Source organism: Puma concolor, chromosome D1, assembly GCF_028749965.1.
Source record: "Puma concolor isolate L17-30 chromosome D1, mPumCon1.1.hap2, whole genome shotgun sequence".
NCBI lineage: Eukaryota > Metazoa > Chordata > Mammalia > Carnivora > Felidae > Puma > Puma concolor.
In genome coordinates, this window is record NC_141676.1 from 77,761,220 (window position 1) to 77,784,323 (window position 23,104).

Here is a 23,104-nt window from a genome sequence, read left to right on the forward strand (position 1 = left end):
ATACACAACTATCAGAGTGTGTAGGTTGGCTACTAGGTCAAGGTGCCTCCCTCAAATGGCTGGCAGGTGCTAGCTACTGGCTGGGGTGTCATGCTTCTCCTCCACATGGGCTGCTTTGGCCTCCTTCCAGTATGGCAGCTGGGTTCCAAATAGCAGCGTCCAAATGGCAAAGGCTGAAGCTATAGATCTTCCCCATGAGTTTTTATTGATAGCCCTTCAAAGCCTAGTTTTACTTTCTAAAGCAAAGACTTTTAGTCTTCTTAGTTGCACCCCAGACTATCTTCGCTCCAAGATCGGTGTATTAGAGTGGGAACAATTCAGTTCCTTCAGCACAAGTGGTACCAAGACCTAAAGACTAAGTTCACAAAGTACATTTCTAAGCCAATAGAACTAGTCCAGTGATAATTTTTAGAGGATTTAAAGACTAATCAAATGCTGGGGCACCCGGCTGGCTCAGTAGGTTAAGTGTCCAACTTCAGCTCAGGTCATGATCTTGCGGCTCATGGCTCATGAGTTCAAGCCCTGTGTCAGGCTCCGTGCTGACAGCTCAAGGCCTGAAGATTGCTTTGGATTCTCTCTCTCCCTCTCTCTCTGCCCTTCCCCCTGCTTGTGCTCTGTCTCTCTCTCTCTCTCTCTCTCTCAAAAATAAACATTTAAAACTAAAGATGAATCAAATAGTGATTTTAAATTATGATCAAGAGCAGAAGTGAACTTAGCCAAAGTTAAATCACTCTTGCCCATAATGTGACTAAAATTATTTTTAATAAGAGTCTGATTAGACATGTGATTATTTAACCAGCAAGATTTAGTTGGTAAATATTTTTACATACTTTAACACACTAAACAGGCTCTTGAATTTCAGATAGCCAATAATTTCTTTTGTATTTTGTTAATGTTATTACTTGATCTTAGAGAAAAGCATGGAAGTTTCAAATAAGAATGTTACATGGAACTGAGGGCATGGTTTAAGTTCCTTCAGAAGTACCGAAGTCACATTTATTTCTATGGTGGCAAAACACAAAATACAGATTCTTCAGTCTTGAATGGTAATATTCTACAACATTGTAAGGCTTTGGTGTCCTTCTCCACAAAAGCTAACAAACTCTTTTTCCCAGAAAATGTGTTTTGTCTAATTTGGAGAACGATAGTGCTTTGCTTATCACAAAAAGATAAACCAGTGTTTCAAAAAATACACATTTCCCCAGAGAAAAAGAAAAGTAATACATTATAACAGTAACACGGTAGCATCCAAGCAGCAGGTAAATATTTAATCTCTTCAAGGCTCAATTTATTCTTCATAAAGTGAGGATGGTATCTCAACTTTGTGAGATTGTTATGAAAATGGAATGAGATAAGGTATGAAGAAAAAGCCCAGTACTGGGTCAGGAATATAGTGGGCATAAAATGAAAAGCAGCCCTATATTCAAATTTTAGATAGAATTTCTGATACGATTTACTAATTTCCCTTCATTCTGGATTATGTTTTCCTAAGACCTTCCTGCATTAAGAAATGCATTAGCTTATTGTTAGTACTATATCCTCCCACCCCATTTTTGAGTTACAAAGAAGTGGAAAGAGGATGATGGGAAATCAGATGGAAAGCTCTAACACCAGATGAGTATGGGTGGAACTCATAACACTGGTTATGAGCACTGAGGAAAAGGGCAGATGTTCGAGGTACGTGTGTTTCCAGTATTCCTAGGTAGGTCAGATCAGATGGGTGTACTTTTCTGAATTTACCTCGTGTTTCTCACAGATGAAACTGCACAAAGCAAATACAAAATTCACCGTTATGCTCAAATCCTTCCCTAACCCATCAACTGGAACAGATTTGTAGAAGCGTTCTAGAAGAACTGACAGCATGTTGCATTCCAACACTGTATCACTTAAACACAAGTCTTATTGGGGCGCTTGGGTAGCTCAGTCAGTTAAGCGGCTGACTGTTGGTTTTAGTTCAGGTCATGATCTCACAGTTCCTCAGTTCAAGCCCCGCAAGGGATTCTCTCTTCCTCTCCCTCTGCCCCTTCCCCCCTACCCACACCCCCCTCTCAAAAGTAAACTTAAAAAAAAAAAACAAAAACAAGGAAGACTAAAGAAATTTATTATCGGGGCGCCTGGGTGGCGCAGTCGGTTAAGCGTCCGACTTCAGCCAGGTCATGATCTCGCGGTCCCTGAGTTCGAGCCCCGCGTCAGGCTCTGGGCTGATGGCTCGGAGCCTGGAGCCTGTTTCCGATTCTGTGTCTCCCTCTCTCTCTGCCCCTCCCCCGTTCATGCTCTGTCTCTCTCTGTCCCAAAAATAAATAAACGTTGGAAAAAAAAAATTAAAAAAAAAAAAAAAAGAAATTTATTATCATCATCCCACTATCCCAGACTCAAGACTCTTTAACACATCGAAGTTAAATTGTTTCATGTAAAAAAAGTTAACTTGACAAAGTTCACAGGCAAGATGAAGGGAATGAGAGGAACTCAAATGTGGAAAATTTGCCTTTAAATATGTCATATAGTTTATTATAAATAATACTCTATAAAAATACTTATCTTCCTTACATCAAAGATTTGGTCCTATTTTTTTTAAGAACAAAAACAGTTAATTTAGGCAATTTATAATTAGATTTGCATTATTTGAAAACCAAACTCACAGGAAAAGATGACCAATTGTATCAAGAATATTGAGATGCCCTGACACCAGTAGGGTAAAAAAATACGATATATATCTCAGATAATAACCAATTACTTCTTGGCGTATAATAAAGTATGTTTATAAAACAACAGGGACAATCAAGTGACAAATCAAGTCTGTAAATTCTAAGGTTGTAATCAAGCAAACCAGCAAAATTTCTATCAACCAAAAGGTATCTTACCTATTTATCAAAAATATAACTTACTCATAGAAATACTAGCCTTTAGAAATGAAGACCAGTAGACCATTCCCTCTATGCTAGATAAAATAAAATCTAAATTATCTTACTATTTTTCTGCTTTCAAAGGCTCTCTGAAGAAGAAACCAAAACTATCACCTCTCTTCATAAGAACTACGTGTAGCAATTCTCAATCAAGAAATGCAAATATTGAAGTATACTAGAGTTTATAGACTTGTGAAAAGAAATGAAATAAAATCATCAGGGCACTTAGATGAAAACTCGTTGGCAATTAGTAATAAAAATGCCGAATTAGTTCATTTCTATACGCTTTTCTTTTCGGATACTGAGAATTTCCATCTAGGTTGAGGGAAAGCAAACATACAAGAAAATAGTTGAGGGCATGGTTGTCATAGTTTTAAGCAAGTTACCTGGTGTACCTGGTAACTTCATCCCATGAAATGGGGCTAATAATAGTACCTACCTGAAAGGGTAGTATGGCGTGAACTCTAAAATTAAGGCTCAACATCATGTGCTGCCTTGACATCTAATAAAACGAGGAGGATCTCAAATAGCCTAACTACAAAGCCCTATCCTTACACTGTTCACCATGGATAAGGTCCCCAGGCCAAACAACTCTCCTCACAATGGACCAGGTACAATTCCTGCTTATTCCCGAGTAGAAGGTTTCAGTTCCCTATCAGCCAATGGAATTATTCAAATAAGCCAATCACAGATTCCCACAGGAGCCAGGGGGTAAGAAAAATTATATGAGTGAATGAATGAATACCTGTAAACTGCTTAAAACAGTGCCATATTACCAACTACATATTTGCTGTTATTGGAATTAGGCAACACTGAGTTCTCAGAGCACCATGTAACTAGTCAAAATGTTTCAACATTATCAAACAAGTTAAAGGAGAGATTTATAGCATAGACTGGATTTACAAAACTATTAATTGGCTCACAGTAGTCCTTTAACTCAATATTTTGCTCAACAAATGACCCAGACAATTAAGAATGGAAAACGGAATTGGAAAATACGGCCACTTAAGTGAGAAACCCTCATTAACAAAATAATTGGTTATAGATACTCCTTACTGAGTGATGATCATTTTCAAAAATTAAAATTTAGATTAAAAAAATCATTAAAAATAGTCACCAAGATCACATCACTCTGCCTTGAAAATTTTTAAAAAGTATTTAATATTTAACTATCCTTTTCCACACATTGTATTTAGATGATCGACATTTTATTCACGCCTTCGCAATTGCTAAAGACAAGTAATAATTGATGAATATCTATAAAACGCCAAAATAATATGTTTTACATTTTTACCTTCTTTCATAGTTATCTAGAAAATATATTTCTCTCCAACCACACAGTAAGCTCTCTGAAACCTAGGTTATACTATGCATACCCTCTTATTCTTCAAAAATGCTGGAATATAATTATTAATTAACTAAATTATTTCATAAAGTAACCACCTATTCCTATCTTCAGGTCCTAATAAGTAACACCTCTAGATTAATAGATGGTGTTCAAATTAAAAATTGATAAATTCCTGGAATTTATACAGTAAGTCTTATCTACCACATGGTATAAAGGTAAAACAATACAACTATAGCTATCTTTTGAATTCAAAATTAAAGAGAAAAACTAATTTTCTGTTTAAATATTAGTAAGGACATCAGGTTCCTCAAGAGAAATCCTGGAATAACTAATATGATAACGGAGAGCTACAATACCTTCATTCCTTTCCAGATTGTGTACATCTATGCCTACATATCTGAGTCCTTATTAATCACCTACACACACATTATTATTCCCTTGGCAATTTTACCCACAGCTACTATGGATATCTATTAAATCTATGAGCTTTTGTTTTTGTCTCAATGGGCCTTTAATTTACCATCTCATTTGGATTTACTCTCGGCACTATCCTTCCATTAAATTATTTGTTCAACTTATTATTTCAAAATAGTAATAGCTCTTAAAATTTTGTGAAATACGTGTTTACTGTTAAAACAAACAAAAGACAATGAAGGGAAATAAAAGATAAAAAAAGAATTTCCAGTAATCCCATCACAGAGGAATTGATACTATTAATTTTGGAGTCTAACTCTTCTGTATCTCTTTACCTTTTTGAAAATGAAAATGAAAAATAAATAAATAAATATGAAAAACTTCACATCCTGGAAAAAAAAAAAAAAGCCTTTTCCACTCAACAACCTGTTATAGACATCAGTTCACTTCAATACATAGATCTAATCCTAAGAGCTGCCCAGTATTCCACTGCATTTATGTCGCATGTTTGTTTCATGAATTCCCTTGTTAAAAGTAACCTTAGACTATTAAGCATTTAATGATGATACTTTAAAGGTAAGACATGATTCAACTGGAAATTAACCCTATACTGAGATAAGGCTTAGTCAAGAAGGAAATATAGAAAAGACGAAAGATTACAAATGATAATGTGGTCTCATTCTTTAGCCCCTAGGACACAGTACGCTCACTGACCTTTACTGAAAGCTCGGTGGCCCAACCAAAGTTTTGCCTCTTAAGTGGGTATAGATGCGAGAAGGAACAAGGAAGGCAGGCAGGTTGCCAGGACAGTCTTTTAAACAGAACTGATCCAGAGACTCATAATTATAGGAAGCAGTTAGGGGGGAAACATAAGCATAAAGTGTTGATTTGTAATCTTGTCATTGCTTCCAGTGTTCCCCAGAGAACTCTATTTCAATATAATGAAGAACGACCCATAAACTCAGTATTTTTATTCTTCATGAGAATAAAATTACAACTAAAGCTAGGCAACCCCCCCCCCCTTTCTTTTTTCACAGACAGGGGTCCCGATCCTAAACATACATCTGAGCTTCTCAAGTTTTCCATTAATCTGAAGATAATGATTATCACTCATTAATTAAGAGAAGGAATTGTGTAGCATTTTGAAATGCTCAGATAAAAAGTGCTATGTAAAAAAAAGAGATATGCTAGCTTAATCAGACATGCAATAACTGACAGGAAATATTCTCATACCTCACTTTCGCTGCACTGCTATTTTAGACCATGAAAATGCCTCTCTAAATTTCCTTTTTTATGAGTCTCAAAGTCAAAAGCTGACTGCCCATTGCCATGGAGACAGTTCTATTTAAGGTACTATATTAGTCCTTTCCTCACAGAAGGATAGAAAAGTGGTCAATACAAACGCATCACTCTCCATGGGTTAGAATCAAGTAATTACATATGCTTCTGGGGCAGCTAACACATAAGGGAATTTGGGAGTGGGGGGCAATTTAGTACAATCCATTATTTTTCCTCAGTTAGATCAACACAGGTTAGATTTTCCTACTCAGCGAGAGACAATAAGAGAAAAATTCCCATGACCTCGAAATTATATGCAACCAAATAAGAAAATAAAATTATTCATATTCACTATCCTGGACAGAACTGCAACTAGCCAAAACACTGTTTCCTTTCAACGAGCAATTTTTTATCCTTTTGATTTATATAGAGCCCACATATAATAAATAGTGCTTAAGTTTCCTTTGTGTTACTTTTCAGACTTCCTGATTCAGCTTTCTGACACCCTATGTGTCACTGAACAGTAAGCTATCAGCTTACAGGTAAAAAAGAATATCCGTAGTTTACATGCATATTTAAATTTGCCTAAAAGACTCAAAACAATACACAAACAAGTAAACAAACAAAAAAACCCCATCTTTCGATCCTAAACCTGTCTTCAGGACAAAAAGTGTCACTTCTCCTTCTGTTTAAGAAAAACAAAATGTCCAGTATAATCTTCTCCACAAAAGCTTAAAACATCAATCTTCTGTGAAATAAAAATAATCTAAGATGGTGAGGCCCAGCAAAGTCTATCAATGCTGGTGCTAAAACACTTATTTCTATGTAAACAAGCAATTCCAAAAGATATTTTCATTTGATTTCAGTCATAAAATAGCTTCCAAAACCCAACTCTCTTTTTTTCCTGAAGCTAAACTTCAGAATCCAGCAACAATAGAATATGACATTAGATTTCTTCAGGTGAGAGCATATTGTACCAGATGGTCTCAAATCTGCAACTATATTTTTTAAACAGGCAAAGGAATCCTTCTGATTCTGGAGCTGGTCCTACTTTTACTACCTATAAAGGGTAGGGATTTAGTATTGATTTAATCTGAAACAATCTCCTCTTTTCACCGTATTTCTCAATTAATAATACATACTGAAAATAAAAGGGACACACACAATTCTGATTTGTATAAGCATTAGGTTAATGACCATAGACCAGAGGTTCGCAATCCTTAAGAGTACATCAGGATCACCTGGAGGGATTGCTAAACCACGGATGGACAGACCTCACCTCCAACGTTCCTGATTCAGCAGCTCTGGAGTGGGTTCCAAAATAGTGCATTTCTAGCAATCTCCCAGATGATGCTGATGCTGCTGGTTCCAGGACCACACTTCAAGAACCATTGTCCTAGACATTAAACAAGCTTACCAACTTACAGACTTGTTATTCTGTTAATAAATGACTTCAACCCAAGTGAACCATTTTAAATAAAACAATAGCTTCAGTCTGGGGGTGGAAGGGGAGAATCAATCCTAGCAATTTGGAAAGGATATTACTTCAATCAAAACCAAATTAATTCCTAAAACTTGCTATCCAGTGGTTAGGTCACTGCTGGGGTTGCAATGACATTCAGGAAAACACACCCTTGCCCATCAGAAAATGGCTTGTGTCTCCCATGAATCAACTAACTGGTCTTGAAAAGCAACTATCTGCTATAAACTCGTGCAAAGGTACTTAGTTAGTATTTGAATGTAAATTTCTTTTAGCAACAACTGTAAACCAATTATGCATTACATATGTTCCAGAAAAGGTATGTAGCAAGTTTCTGTGAGTCCAGTCTAGCCTTCCCACGGACTTCCATTTTCATTTTAGAAATCCTTTACCTTGAATTGACCGATCTACAACTGGCAGCACACTGCATTTTGGTTTTCAAGTGTTCCACGGCTCTGTAAAATAGTTAATCATCCAGAAACACTAAAAGGCATTAAAATGACTATAACGATCGAATAAAAAGAAACGGACTTTTACAGTCACAATATCCTCCTCTACTATTTTATGGTCATGAAATGCATACCTGTTACTGACAAAGTGAGGGACAAGCCAGAAGTATGAGAGGACAAACTACTTCATTTTTTCACATCAGAGTACCTTTCATAAATGGGAACACAGTGGTTTATTAAAAGCTACAATTGTTGAATGAAGTCACGACAGGTTCAAATTTTAGTGGCCCTCGGCAACAAAAGATGCAACACCTGCCAGCGCTTTGATGGCAGGATTCTGAGTTTCTTACTCAGTTTTTAAAAAATTCAACTGCTGCTATAAATATCTGCAGTGAAATGGAGTTATCATCAAGGTACTCGTTAGTTATCAATTCTTTCCATTTGCCGTTGTGACAAATATGTTCTCTGCAATAGCTTTAATAAAGGCCATTCGTAAAGGAAACAAAAGAAAAAGGCACTGATGTACTTACCTTTAAAAGCTTACCATCAATTAAAAGTAAAATATTTTCCATTAATGGCTGCTTTTACATCACAGGATTAGTTTTTTACTTTTTTATTAAAAAATTTTTTTTTTTATGTTTTTATTTATTCTTGAAGGAGAGAGACAGACAGAGCATGAGTGGGGGAGGAGCAGAGAGAGAGGGAGACACAGAATTCGAAGCAGGCTCCAGGCTCTAAGCTATCAGCACAGAGCCCGATGCGGGGCTCGAACACACAAACCGAGATCATGACCTGAGCCGAAGCTGGACGCTCAACCGACTGAGCCACCCAGGAGCCCCAGACAGGATTTGTTTTTTTAAAAAAAACAAGTGCATCAGTCCTAAAATGTATATGGAACCACAAAAGATTCCAAACAGCCAAAGCTATCTTGAGAAAAAAAGCAAAGATCATACTCCCTGACATCATACATTACAAAGCTATAGTAATCAAAATAGTACAGTACTGGCAAACAAACAAGCAAAAAAAAAAAAACAGATACATAGGTCAACAGAACAGAATAGAGGACCCAGAAATAAAGCCAAGCATATATGGTCAATTAATTTAAGACAAAGGAGGCAAGAACATTCAACAGGGAAGGGCAATCTCTTCAATAATTTGTTGGGAAAATTGGACGGTCACATACAAAAGAATGAAACTGATCACTATCTTAACCCATATACAAAAGTTGGCTCAAAATTAAGACTTGAATGTAAAATGAGAAACATGTAATTCCTAGAAGAAAACAAGGGTGGTAAGCTCCTGGACATCATTCTTGGTGTTTTTGTGTTTGTTTGTTTGTTTATCTGACTCCAAAGGCAAAGGGAACAAGAGCAAAAATGGTACTACATCAAACTAAAAAGCGTCTGCACAGCAAGGAAACCATCAATAAAATAAGAAAGCAACTACCAAATGGGAGAAAATATTTGCAAATCATATATCTGAGAAGGAGTTAATATTGAAAACATATAAAGAACTCATACGATGACAAAAAAAAAAAAAAAAAAAACCCACCAAAAAATCCAAATTAAAAAATGGGCAGAGGATCTAAATAGACATTTTTCCAAAGACATCCAGATGGCCAATACGCACATGAAAAGATGCTAAACATCACTAATCATCAGGGAAATGCAAATCAAAACCGCAATGAGATATCTCACACCTGTCAGAATGGCTATTATCAAAAGGACAAGGAATAACACGTGTCAGTGAGGATGTGAAGAAAAGGGAGGCTTTGTATCCTACTGGTGGGAATGTAAAGTGGTAACAGCCACTATGGATGAAAAAGTATGGAGGCTCCTCAATTAAAAATAGAACTACCATACGATTCAGCAATTCCACTTCTGGGTATTTATCATAAGAGAACAGAAAGACTAATCTAAAAAGATATATACACCTCTATGTTCACTGCAGCATTATTTACAACAGCCAAGATACGGAAACAACCTAAACGCCCATCAACGGATGAATGGACAAAGATGTGATATATACACACAATGGAATACCATTCAGCCATGGGGAAAAAAAAAATGAAATCTTGTCATTTACAACAACGATAGACCTTGATGGTGTTATGCTATGTGAAATAAGTCAGACAGGGAAAGACAAAAACTGTATGGTTTCACTTACCTGTGAAAATCTAAAAAAATAAAGGAATGCACAGGACAAAATCAAACTCATCGATACCAAGAATGGATTGGTGGAAAGGGGAGATACAGAGGGAAGGAAAGATATAGAGGGGTGGGCAAAACTGGTGAAGGGGATCAAGAGGCACAAATTTCCAGGTATAAAATAAATAAGTAGTGAGGATGTAATATACAGCATGGTGACTACAGTCAACAACATTGTATAGCAAAATTGAAAGTTTCAAAGAAAGTAAATCTTAAAGGTTCTCATCACAAGAGAAAAACTTTGAAACTCCGTATGGTGCCGGGTGGTAACTAGACATATTGTGGTCATCATTTTGCAATGCATATAAACATCTAATCATTATGCTGTATACCTGAAACTAACATAATGTATGTCAATTATACTTAAAACCAACTGCATCAGATTAGTGGTTACTTGATAACATAAAATAGTCAACCATATCAATACTTGGGTTATGCACATTTATTTCTCCCATGTATAACCATAACAATATGCAATCATAACAAGAGTTGGTCAAAAGAACTCCCTATCAGATCTCGTTTGAAGCACACAATATTAACATGCATAGCTGTCGATCTTCATTTCAATGAAAATTCTGGACTGAACAGGGTCTAAATCTCGTACTTTGTTCCAAATGCGTCATTGCTTTGGATATCATTAGATCTCAACCACGGAAAAACATCATATACTCATGCTTTTACGAATGTTCAACCCTGATAAACGGTGCCACATTTTACTCACTGACTAAATGCTCAGTGTGAAATTTTTAAAGCTCACTGTCCTAAAAAGTATTCTGGATAATTAATGGTTTTCTGTTTTTATAAAGTATTGACAGCCATCACGTCTGCTCGCCGGAGGTGGGGTTTGTCTCCACTGCATCACCCTCCCCTCACACACACTGCCCACATCAACGCTCATACATCTCTGCATTCAGGTACTACCCCTGTCGGCTCTGGAGTGTGTGTTTTTTTCCTTTACCAGATGACACATTTCTTGACTGCCACTGTGATAATGTTGGTGGAGGAAGGTAGTTAGGGAATTAGGACTTTAATGGAATAAGACAATGAGTTCAACAGTTTAAAACTTACTACAGAAAAAGTACTAAGCTTCTTGCCTTGCCTAGCTGCAGTCCTAAGAAATATCTATGGAACTATCATATGCCCGCTCCACCCAAGACCTCAAAGACAATATGGATGACACAGCTCTGCAGTCCTAACTGGGGACTCTGACCAGCACAAAATACATTCGGACTCTTAAGAAACTAGTTTTGCACTATGGCCTATCAATCTAAACCAGTCGTATAAATTAGGTTTTGCAAAACTCTCAAAAAAGTAACCATAATTACAATGTAAAGCTCTGTAATACATACCGGTTCTGCTACTGAAAATCAAACAAGGTGTGAAAAGGTGTTACTTCCAAAGAGGTGAAAAAGCACTCTGTGTTTATAAGTGCTCAACGGCCTGACACGTGGGCTTTCTAGGGTGTTTAGTAACTACAGATTTTTAGAAGTTTTACTTTGGATCCGTCCTAACTTATCTAGGTACTAAATAGACAGGTCATTCCAATTAGATGTTTTTGGGACAGAGAGAGACAGAGCATGAACGGGGGAGGGGCAGAGAGAGAGGGAGACACAGAATCGGAAACAGGCTCCAGGCTCTGAGCCATCAGCCCAGAGCCCGACACGGGGCTCAAACTCACGGACCGCGAGATCGTGACCTGGCTGAAGTCGGACGCTTAACCGACTGCGCCACCCAGGCGCCCCATCAATTAGATGTTTTTATAAATGCAGTGTTTATTACAGAGTGGCATTTGATTAGTTTTATACAGTTAGAATGACACAGACATTTTTTTTTAAATAGGTACTATTACCTATTACATATTACCTATGTTAGTATGAGCTGGCACACCTCAGAAGATGCCAAATTCCTTGCGCCGTCTTTTACACCTGGAGGTCAGCAAGCTAGCCTGTGGGCTAAACCCAGCCCGCTGTCTCTTTTTGTACTGCCTGGGTTTTACATTTTTAAATAATTGAAAAAAAAAAAACCCACAAAAGAATATTCATGACATGTGAAAATAATATAAAGTTAAAACTGCAGTGTCCATAAACAAAGTTTTATTGGTACAAAACCATCCATTCTGTAATGGGTTATCTACTGCTCTCGCAACACCGGGACAGAGCTGAGTAGCTGTCACACAGACAACTACTTTAGGCCTTACTTTAGGCTCGCAAACCTAAACTGTTTACTAGCTAGTCCTTTACAGAAAAAAACAATCTGCCAAACACTGTTCTATACCATCTGTCAAATGAGGAGCATAATCTTGAAGTTCTCTTTATGAGATCCAGATGTATGCTGCAACTCATGACACTGCTTAGGCAAGAGCCCTGATGTCCTTGCTGTCGGTGCGTTCAGTACCTAAGAGGTAGGAGCTGAATTAATAAATATAACAGACATTCATATAGTATGCAAGTGGTTTATAAATGCTAACAGCCTTTACATTCCTTGACTGCTTAAGAGTATGAAGGCCATGAAGGGGTAATAACATTGAGATGTAGAATAAGCATAAAAGGGCAATGTATATACTTTTGCCAAAAGAGAGAATTGTTTCTACATTCTTATTTACCTAAACATGTACTGTCCCTCACTCTAAGGGCACCAAATACTAAGTAGTTCTCTTGCATAAAAGAACACTTGCAAATTCATGCTAATCTTGGGTGTTCAAGCATGCACTTTGCCTCAAGAATATTAAAACTTAGACCTTGTAGTTATCTTAATAGTTACATAATACAAAACAATATCTTAGAAGATTATTAACTATATAGGTCATACTGTATTTCAAAAACTAAGACTACAACAAATATTCTTTACCCCACCTGAGAATTCACTAATTTCAACTAATACACAAAAATGTTTATGTAAAATAAAAGAATTTGAATATTACTTGGGGTTTAGTGCTAAGGTACCATTAGCTTAGGTGATTTTTGTTTTAATTCTCTTTTGGTGAAGTAAATTGGCTGGGTTTGTGTTCTTTATCGTTTTATACCCCCAAAAATAAGATATGCAAGTTAAATTCCTAACTTCATATAAAAAGGAAACTCGCTGAGGAATTAATATTGATTTTCTTGGGGCACCTGGGTTGTTCAGCTGGTTAAGTGCCCAACTCTTGGTTTTGGCTCAGGTCATGATCTCACCGTTTGTGGGTTTGAGACCCACGTCTGGCTCTGTGCTGACAGTGCGGAGCCTGCTTGGGATTCTCTCTCTCCCTCTCTCTACCTCTCCCCTGCTCATGCTCTCTCTCTCAAAATAAATAAACTTTAAAAAAATAATAAAAATAAAATAAAATTGATTTTCATTTATATTACCTTAAAGACAAAATGGGTAGTAAAAAATATGCCACCCAGCTTAAAATGCACCAAGCTGGGGCAGAGCCTTAGTAAACACAAAGCACCCAAGGATAAGCCAGCCTGATGCTGGGCCTTTGGTTATCCCAACACCTGATTATCACCCAATTTTTATCCCCTTCTTTTCAACCGTTACGTGAATATTGGATAGAGCTGCATTAACAGAATTTTCTGTTGGATAGAGATGCATTAACAGAATTAGGCACAATAACCAAACATATTCCCAGAATGAACATACTAAAAACTATTTTTCTGTCAAAATCGCTTACCCTTTTTTTAGTGTTAAGCATACCAAAGTTAGGGAAGCCTCCAGTGAAGCAGTTACTTAGATTTTGGAGTGTATTTTCCCTTGGGAACAATGTTCCACCTAGTGGCTAGGTTTCCAAGATAATCAGTAAATGCCTATTGAGTATACCTGTAATATTCATAGTGCTTAACTAGGAATCTTTTTGTGTTGCTATGGAAAACTCTCAAGAGTTCTAATTTACGAATAGCAGAGCTGCCATCTTCCCGCAAACTCTTCTCCCTAACACACACCTTTGGTAAGACTGGAAACTCTTCTGTTAAGTCTTCTGTGGACGTAGAACACAGAATGCAGGTGAGGAAGCCAGTGGAAGGACAGCAGTCCCAGGGGCTCTCTGTTTCCTTTTACCATCATTTTCGCCTTACCACAGAAAGCCAAAATGAATGGTGGAAATGAGCATTCACATGATCTCTTATCTTCATAAATAACTCTTTTTTACCCAAAGAGATTACCGAAAGCTGAGAACATTTCTTAGGGGTCCTATTCAAAAGACAAAACACTTAAAATATTTTTAGACAGTGTCCCTTGTCAGATATTTCAACAGTACTGAGTGAATCGATGTTACCGAACTAATGAATGACTGATTGGCTAAAGAAATAGGTCACAGTTTGCTGGAAAATTAGGAAAAATGTATCCTGGGATTAGGAAGACTGGTAAGATAATTAACAACAGATTTATAGAGAGAAGAGAGCTAACTAGATGGGGCAAAACTGTCAATGAGAACTTCAATTTATTTCTCAATCAATTTAATCTTTTAGAGAAATTTGCATTTCTAATGTAAAAATAAACTAGTAGAAAATATCTGAATTTGAAATCACTCTTATTAATCTCTTAAGTAATCAAGTCCTGTTAAGTTTCATTAATTTTATGTCTTGTACGAGTCGTTCACATAAAGAAAACGTGGAATGTAAGGAAATACAGTGCTTATACATGTATGATGAGCCAGGCTTTGGAGTTAGACCTGTTTTGGTACTATGATCTTAATCGAGTAACTAAAGCTCTCTGAGCCCTAATCTCTTCATCCATAAAATGTGAGTAATAATTCTTTATAGGTTCATTGTGATTATTAAATAGGATACATATGCAGGGTTTCAATATTTAGCACAGTCTAAGGCACATAGGCGGTATTCAAAAGAAGCTAGTATCGTTATTGATTTTATAAAATGCATTTCAAAACTAAGAGTTACAATCTCAGATAATTACAATGATCTTCCACAAAATCCAGCTCTAGTTAGCCATGAGGTTAATTTCAGTCTTCTCAATATTCAGCCTCTAGCTACTAGAAAGAGAGATTTCATTTCTTCAGGTGACTAGTTTCATCTTTGCGATAAGGGAGAGGTAAAAATAAAATGTTATCTAGAAATGAGAACATATGCCTCCATTACAAGTTGCTATTAATTAGGAAAAAAAGTAAGTCTTACTCAAATATGTATTTTATACCTTAAGAAATCTCTGATGCAAGAAAGAATATGGCCCTAAATCAGCCATTTTTATACTTGGTCATACTTATGTATATTTGGTATGTTCAATATATTCTTCATGAAATGTAAGGTAGAATGCCTGTTACTCCTTATTAGAAGCTTTGAGCAACAAAATGTAGACCCACCATTAAATATCCGATAATATTGAGGTGCCCCTCAGGAGGCAGTCAATAACCTGGCCCACGGACCAGCAAGTGACTCACTTTTGGGTGGATCTGAAAAGTGAAGGCTAACTAAGGGGCAGTCCAGGCCTAGGACCAATTCTCTGGTTCAGTTACCAAGGGAGTGCGTGCTGGCCAAGAAGATCACAGCTGGCTTGGGAGATTTCCAAAATAGAGGACTTGGGGGAAGTAGAAGAGGAAAAGCCTCAGCCAGAATAATATGTGGAAAGAACCTTAGGAGGTGGCCTACAAAGAATCTTGTAAGTTTGAAGGTATGTCCTAAGTACTCCAAAACTGCCATCCCTTACAAAACACTAGCACATTCCAGGAGACAGAACAGGTGTCCATATGAAAGCAATGGACATTTTATGTTTCTCAGAAGGACCAATAGCTAACATCAGTGTCCTGACCCTCTTAGTGAACTGACATGTGTGCTCCCTATCAGAACTCCCTACAGGGGCGCCTGGGTGGCTCAGTCGGTTAAGTGTCCAACTTCAGCTCAGGTCGTGATCTCACACTCCGTGAGTTCGAGCCCCGCGTCGGGCTCTGTGCTGGCGGCTCAGAGCCTGGAGCCTGCTGCTGGAGCCTGCTTCAGATTCTGTGTCTCCCTCTCTCTCTCTCTCTGCCCCTCCCCTGCTCATGCTCTCTCTCTGTCTCAAAAATAAATAAAAACATTAAAAAAAAAAGAAAAAAAAAGAACCTTTTACAAAAAGTAGATACTTCATTGAAACATTTCTGTGGTTGCAAAGATCACTAAAATCATCTTTGTTCTGAACTTCTCAATGTGTTCCTCATAAATAGAACAAAATATGACCACAAAGAACAGATATATCAGACAAATATCAAACATCTCTTGGAAAAAGAGAAAAGTCTTCATTTTATCAGGTTGTATGTATCCAATATAGGTACACTGCCAGTAGTTATAAGAATAATAGATCTTTAAATCAAAATTCTACTTTGCTAAAAATAAGCTTTCTATTAACCAGATCCCAAAGAACAGGCAACCTAGTAGCAGAAAGATCTATGTAAATTGTTCATCATAATTTAACGTGTGAAGTGTGATAAATGGACAGCATGGCAGTCTTGAGATAGAAGGAAAACGGTTCAAAGATTAGGAAACGCTTTTGAGACGTCCTAAGAGTTTTGAAGAAGAATTTCCAGAGACAAGCAGGAATTCTACATGTTAACTATAGATTTTGAGGGTATGGGATATGTATTTTTAAACAGTTTATACCACGTCTACTTCTTTGTTTAATGTAACTGTGGGACACAGGACTAAACATTTTGGCTTTGCTGTGTATTTACTATATATGGTGAATCCCACCTCCTCCCCCATTCCCACCCCCCCCCCCCAGTGATATCTAAGGACAGTTCAGATACTGGTAGTCATTTATAGGTGTCATCAGATCTAATCAGATAAATAGATCCTTATGCGGGTGCCTTGGGGACCACATTGAACAGATTGTCTGCCATAGCTTGTGTGGACAGGGTAACTGCACCCCCTACACACAAAATAGAAAATGTGCTGTATCCTTGGGGATTGCAGTATTTAGGAACTCCTACATTCAGGGTCGTCCTATCTTCTGTCTACAGTGGTGGTTTTCATTTCTTTATTCTACCCATGCTTGTTATCAGCAGCCTGCACTGATACCTTTCTTTTTTTTTTTATTTTATTTATTTATTTTATTTTTATTTTTAAAAATTTTTTTTTTTCAACGTTTATTTATTTTTGGGACAGAGAGAGACAGAGCATGAATGGGGGAGGGGCAGAGAGAGAGGGAGACACAGAATCGGAAACAGGCTCCAGGCTCTGAGCCGTCAGCCCAGAGCCCGACGCGGGGCTCGAACTCACAGACCGCGAGATCGTGACCTGGCTGAAGTCAGACGCTTAACCGACTGCGCCACCCAGGCGCCCCGATACCTTTCTGATTCTTTCTTGTCTCTTCTCTGGTTGCTTCTCCCACATGTCTCAGCTTTCAAGAAAAAAAGGCTAACCCGGCTACTCAGAGCCTTTCTTTCCTTTTCAGCCCCAAACAAACCAATTAGAGCACAATGGACATAATCTTTGGATCTGACCATTCTTCAGTCAGTGTAGAACTTAGGAGAATATTCCTTCAGAGCCAGAGATGTGTGTTTCCCCCCTCCCTGGTTTCTACCAGATGCTCACAAAAAGTAAAGATCACTTCTAGTCAGCCTCAGTCTCACTATGGTAGTAGAGAAGCTTTTAGAATGTCACTGAAAAGGTGCCAGGCAGCATATGTAAGTCATCCCCACACAAAATAGAGGTGATGAGATGGCCTTATCCACATTTTCTGTCAGTGGTATTAGCCTCTTATTTTCCCCCATAGACTCCTGAGAATTACATTTATATGTACCATACATTTATGTGAACTCTGACTCAGCAGTTCTCAAATGTTTTGGTCTCAGAATTCCTTCACTCTTAAAAATTACTGAGAATGCCGAACAGCTTTTGTTGATGTGTGGGTTATAACTGTCAATATTTACTGTATTAGAAGTTAAAACTGAGAAAATGTTAAATGTTAGTTCCCTTAAAATAATAAAACCATTACATGTTAACATAAGGCACGTATTTTTACGAAAATAACTTTATTTTCCAAAACAAAAAAACAGCGAGCAGAGTGACATTTACGTTTGTGCAAATCTCTTTAGTGTCTGTTTAATATAAGACAGCTGAATTTCATGGCTGATTCTGCATGCAATCTGTTGCGATGTTTTGGCTGAAGTATGTGAGGAAAATCTGGCCTGACACAGATAACAAGTTGAGAAATGAAAGAGTTAACTGTGAGTCGTCTTCTTTGATAGCACACCAAAACTCCACAAGCAGAGCTCCTTGTTAGTTACAATGTGGGATCTGAAACCCTATCAGTAAACTTAACTTTCTATACCCTCATATAGGAAAATCCATTCGTCTAGCTTGCACTTTTAATGGCTCTATTACCCAGGCATGATGTTGATAAATATTTGCTCCAAAATACGAAAAGCGATCCTGAAAATTCAGGAACACCTGACAACATTCATTGCTAGGAATAAAAAGAATGGTCAGACAGAGTTTGTGGGGACCTACAGGCACTCACAGAGGCGGAGGCTGGAAGTGAGGACACTCCCTGGCAGCTTCAATACTGCAGGGGACAATTAGAATACAGCTTTATTATAGAAGCAGTTCTAAGAATTAAATGGACTTTTTATGACAGAGGTCATGGCACTTAAATTTTCTGTTTGTGAGAAACAGCTGACATCATGTGAAAGCACTCTAAAAACTGTGAAAGTCTAGGCAAACTGAAGTTACAACCCAATAGTTTCAAAAGGGGAAAAAAGGGAGAAGGGAGAAGATGAAAAGACTAAGACACCTTTACTCCCGTAACTCTTCTCCTAAATTAGAATTATTAAACATTCTTTGCTTAACCCAGCTGGATTTTCCCCAGCTTGTTTTAAATATGATCATCTCTGACTCGTAGTCTTTTCAAACTAAATGCTAATTCCCCTCATCTGCTGAAGTGCCCAAAAGCCAATTTCATTTTATTTAATTATTGGAAAAAATGAAAGCAGCGCTCACCGGCTCGCTCTGTTTAAGAGGGGGTGGGGTAGGTACAAATAGAAATATGCAAATCAAAAATCAGTATGTTGCAGAGTATCTTTACTTCTCATTTATAGACCATAATTAAAAAGGACTGAAAAGTGAAGACTAACGAAATCACTCAGTATGTATTGAAATAGATTGCCACGACTCACAAAGAACTACAGTCTTCTGGGAACATAAATAGGCTCATGTTTTTCTTAGATTTATAGTTGTACTTTATGGTTTACCAAGTACTCGAACGCACATTACCTCTCCTGAGCTACGCAGCAACCCCTAAGTCAAGTAGAGATTATCTACATTTTGCAGAGGAAGCTAGCCTTCCAGGAATTTAATTTGCCCCACATTACAAGACCTACCTATGAGTACATCTTGTGGCTTCCAGCATCACTACTTTAGCAGTTATGTTTTGGCAGTTTACTTATTGGGTGGTGGGGAGGTGGGAGAAAGCAGCAGAATCCCTTTGACAAATGAACTTTCAATTGAAACTGAACTATGAAACGTATAAACATACAAAACAATGGATTTTAATATGCTTCAGCTATAAAGTAACAACTACTGATAACAATACCTTTGCGTTCTCACAAGTAAAAGTATGAACAGATATGTGCAGGGAGGATTTTTTTTTTTTTTTTGAAGGCCAAAGCCTTCATAATCAATGACAATCTTTCCTATCAATACCATATTAACAAAAAAGTTCAAATACGTGCACAAAGGTAGCGGAACAAGTTTTAATTCGAGGCCTGCACAAGAATAATCCTGTAACAAAAGATAACTTTGATAACAACTTGTTAAAATTTGGGAAGACATATTTTTGGGTAGCTGTATTTTTAAGTTCTAACTTAAAAATAATTTTAAAGGTACGGAAAAATGTAATCCAACTCATGCATTTATGAACACTGACGCCTCTTAGGGCTCCCTGAAAAGCAGTGTGAAAACCACTGCATAATGGTTTGCTGTCATAAATTCACTGCTTAATCTCCACCTAGTTCAGTTAAGATAAAATAAAAACTGTTATTTTTTTATCAAAAATATATATGCAAGAAACCAGATTAACCGAGGTAGACTATAGCTACTAAATCAGTCAAAGCAATTATATTCTATTGGTTGGACCTGAAAAAATTGCTATTAATTGACAATTTTAATTATAAAAGTGGTTCATATGGTTCCATCTAATAGTCCCCATTTTATTTTCAGTCTTCTCGCTTAAAAACCCACCAAAAGCTGTCAAAATAAGTGGTTATATAAACAAAGCAGAAAAATGTAATAACCAATAAAGATCTATCACTAGAACTACCTAAACACATGAAGAATTTTCAAATGTTAAATCTTCCAACTTACATGCAGTTCTACTCACCTCAGTAGCACTAGCTGCTCAATACTCAAAAAAAACGTTGTCATATGCCCCCTTTTATTCATCAGAAAATGAGTGGACTGACAGTTACCTACCTTAATGCAGTTTGGTACTTCGCTTTAAAATTTATCTAGGCGTCACTGGAATTTCTTCAAGTAAAGTGTATGACACTTCAAAACTCATTAACTTTCCCAAAGTAAGTAGAAGCAATTCCTCTTTTATTAGAAGCTTTATTGAATTGTTTCACTGATAACAGAGCAAGTTCAACTTTATATAGAGTTATAGATGGGAGGATAGTTTTTTGTTTGCTCATTTGTTCTCCCATCTGGGAAATATATTGTTGTTCCTGACCTAAGATACCAAATTAGGTATATTCAATATTTTAAAAAGTGTTTCTACTTTTGATGGCCCTGAATCCAAATTGTAAAGGCACTTCTAATTATAAATGTTGACTCTCATATAATATACAGCTCAATTTTCAGACATCGGGTTAAATAAACCAAGTTATTCCATTTGAAGAATCCAGTTCCTTTTGAAGTTCCCCCCAAACTCAACACATTGCAACAGATTAGGCTACATAAAGATACAGCTTCATGCCACATAAAAGGTGACTCTTTCCCCATCATTAATGAGGATTATAACAGCAAAGAGTAATATACCCGAGCTTCATTCCTCATTATGGACTACGCTGAACTAAAATTCAGTATGCTGTGACTCACTTGGTTAGTACTGAACACTTTATTAAGTAGAAAACACAAGATCAATTCAAAGAATCGCATTTTGAGAGTTACAGATGAATTTTAAAGTCATATACTTTCTAGCAAAAAGAAAATCATCTCTTTATTAGAAATAAACTCTTCCCTGCTATTTTTAGAATGACAAAGAATTTAAAATGCTGAGCACTTGATCTCTTTTAAGAGCACTGAAGAATAGCACTCTTTAAAAGCTACAAATGTTGCCAAGTCATGTCATAACTGGCTCAAACAATCCCATTTCCATCTAAAGTTATTTCATGCTACTGCATGAATCAATATTAAATACCTTGGAGTTACTAAAAACTGGAATACTGGCAGAGGTACATAGCAATTATAAAATATGAAAATGGTGAATATCCATTTTCCATATACCTCTTTCTTTTAATAATGACTAGAAATGAGGATGTTCTTTCTAGGTAAATAGAAATCGTTTCTCAAAAGCTAAGAGGAAAATATAAAGAATGCTAGCAAAGTGTGATGGATCCATAACCATGGTTCTCCTAAAAGAAAAACTAGATTTTGAAGCCTAATATCACCTCCAAACAAATTTATTAGCGTACCAAATTGCCAGAGGCATTAAAAAAAGTCAAAGTCAAGATAGTTCCTTATTCAGTCAAAAAAAAATGACTAACTGTTATTTTAACCAGGCTTGTGTTTAAGCAAATGTGTCTCAACAATGTGTTTTGTGTTAAAAACATAACTAACCACTTTTGAAGTTAGCAAATAATAATTTTTTTTAAAGCCAGGTTCCAATGACATCTAACCCTGAAGTGAAAGAGTTAACATTCAACTAAGCTGATCTGCACTTCTGATCCATTACATTTCTCACAAGCTGCCCTACAATGAGCTGAGCAAGTATCAACTGTAATTCGATCCCAGAGTTTATGGAAAAAAATAACTGCACATACTCAACATGCACATTTAATAAAAATCTGTTTCAAGAGAAACATATCCAATAAACACAATTTAAGGCATATTTAACTGTTCGATTAACTTCAAATCTAAAATCTCTTTGCTTTCTTCATGATCTCAAATAAAATAGTGGAGGGGGGGGGAAGCAGCAGCCCTACTGCAGGGAAAAGAGGCTTGAAAAACAACTTTGATTGGCACTTGGCCTGACCCACAGAGGAAGAAAAACAGTTTTTGGACAAAGAGCGCAAATATTTGAGCTTGCTTACTTATATGCTTTCTTTATATTTTTAATATATAAATAACAATCCCAATTGAACTGTATTTGGGGAAACTGACTAAAAACGGTGCCGTATTCATCCTAGTCTTTCAGTCCCGATGTATTTGCACAGCTCAGCAATTTTAATTCATTTGTACTGGACAAACAGAAGCACCCCAACCAACGTTTCCACTTGATGAAATGTAATAATAGAGTTTGGAGAAAAATAAACTGATCATAATATCACCCAGTGGAGGCTGTTAAAGTCTGATTAAAAGCTTTTCTCGTTCTAAAGCGACATCTTTTCACTCCCCTCCCCCACCCCTCAACGGAGTGATTAAGCCAAGTAAACTAAACAATTCTGGAGTAAACTTTCTATCAGTCACTCTGGAGCAATAAACTGATTGTACTTCTGATTTTTCTGGACCTACAAGGGGCGGCGGGGGGGGGGGGTGCTGCTAAGGAGTGATAACCTACGTCCACCTCCGTCTCCTCCTCCCCCAACCCCAAAGGAACTGTAAGGTCGAACAGCATTTCCCATGGGCATAAAGTTCAAGCTGCTTTACCAGTTCTTTTCAACACTGAACTACAGACACAAGACTACCGTCAAAAGAATGTAAAAAGGGGGGGGGGGGTATTAAGGGAGAGCAGGCAAGGAAGGCAGAAGCGACCGAATAAACAAAAACAACCCCCGCCGAGAGTTAGCCACAGCAAAGACGCAGCCAGGTTCCTCAAGCCCAGACCAGGCTGTTCAGATTTCACACCGACCTCCATCAACAGCACCGGGAGGAGGATCGAACCGCTCCCCCCCTCCCTCCGCCCGCGGA

The 23,104-nt window shown here is 37.2% G+C and overlaps 1 protein-coding gene across 1 annotated transcript in view; it reads right to left on the minus strand.

Moving 5' to 3' along the window:
* The window catches only part of SESN3 (sestrin 3), a 68,844-nt gene that overhangs the window by 45,075 nt on the left and 665 nt on the right, over positions 1-23,104 (minus strand). The window lies entirely within an intron of this gene.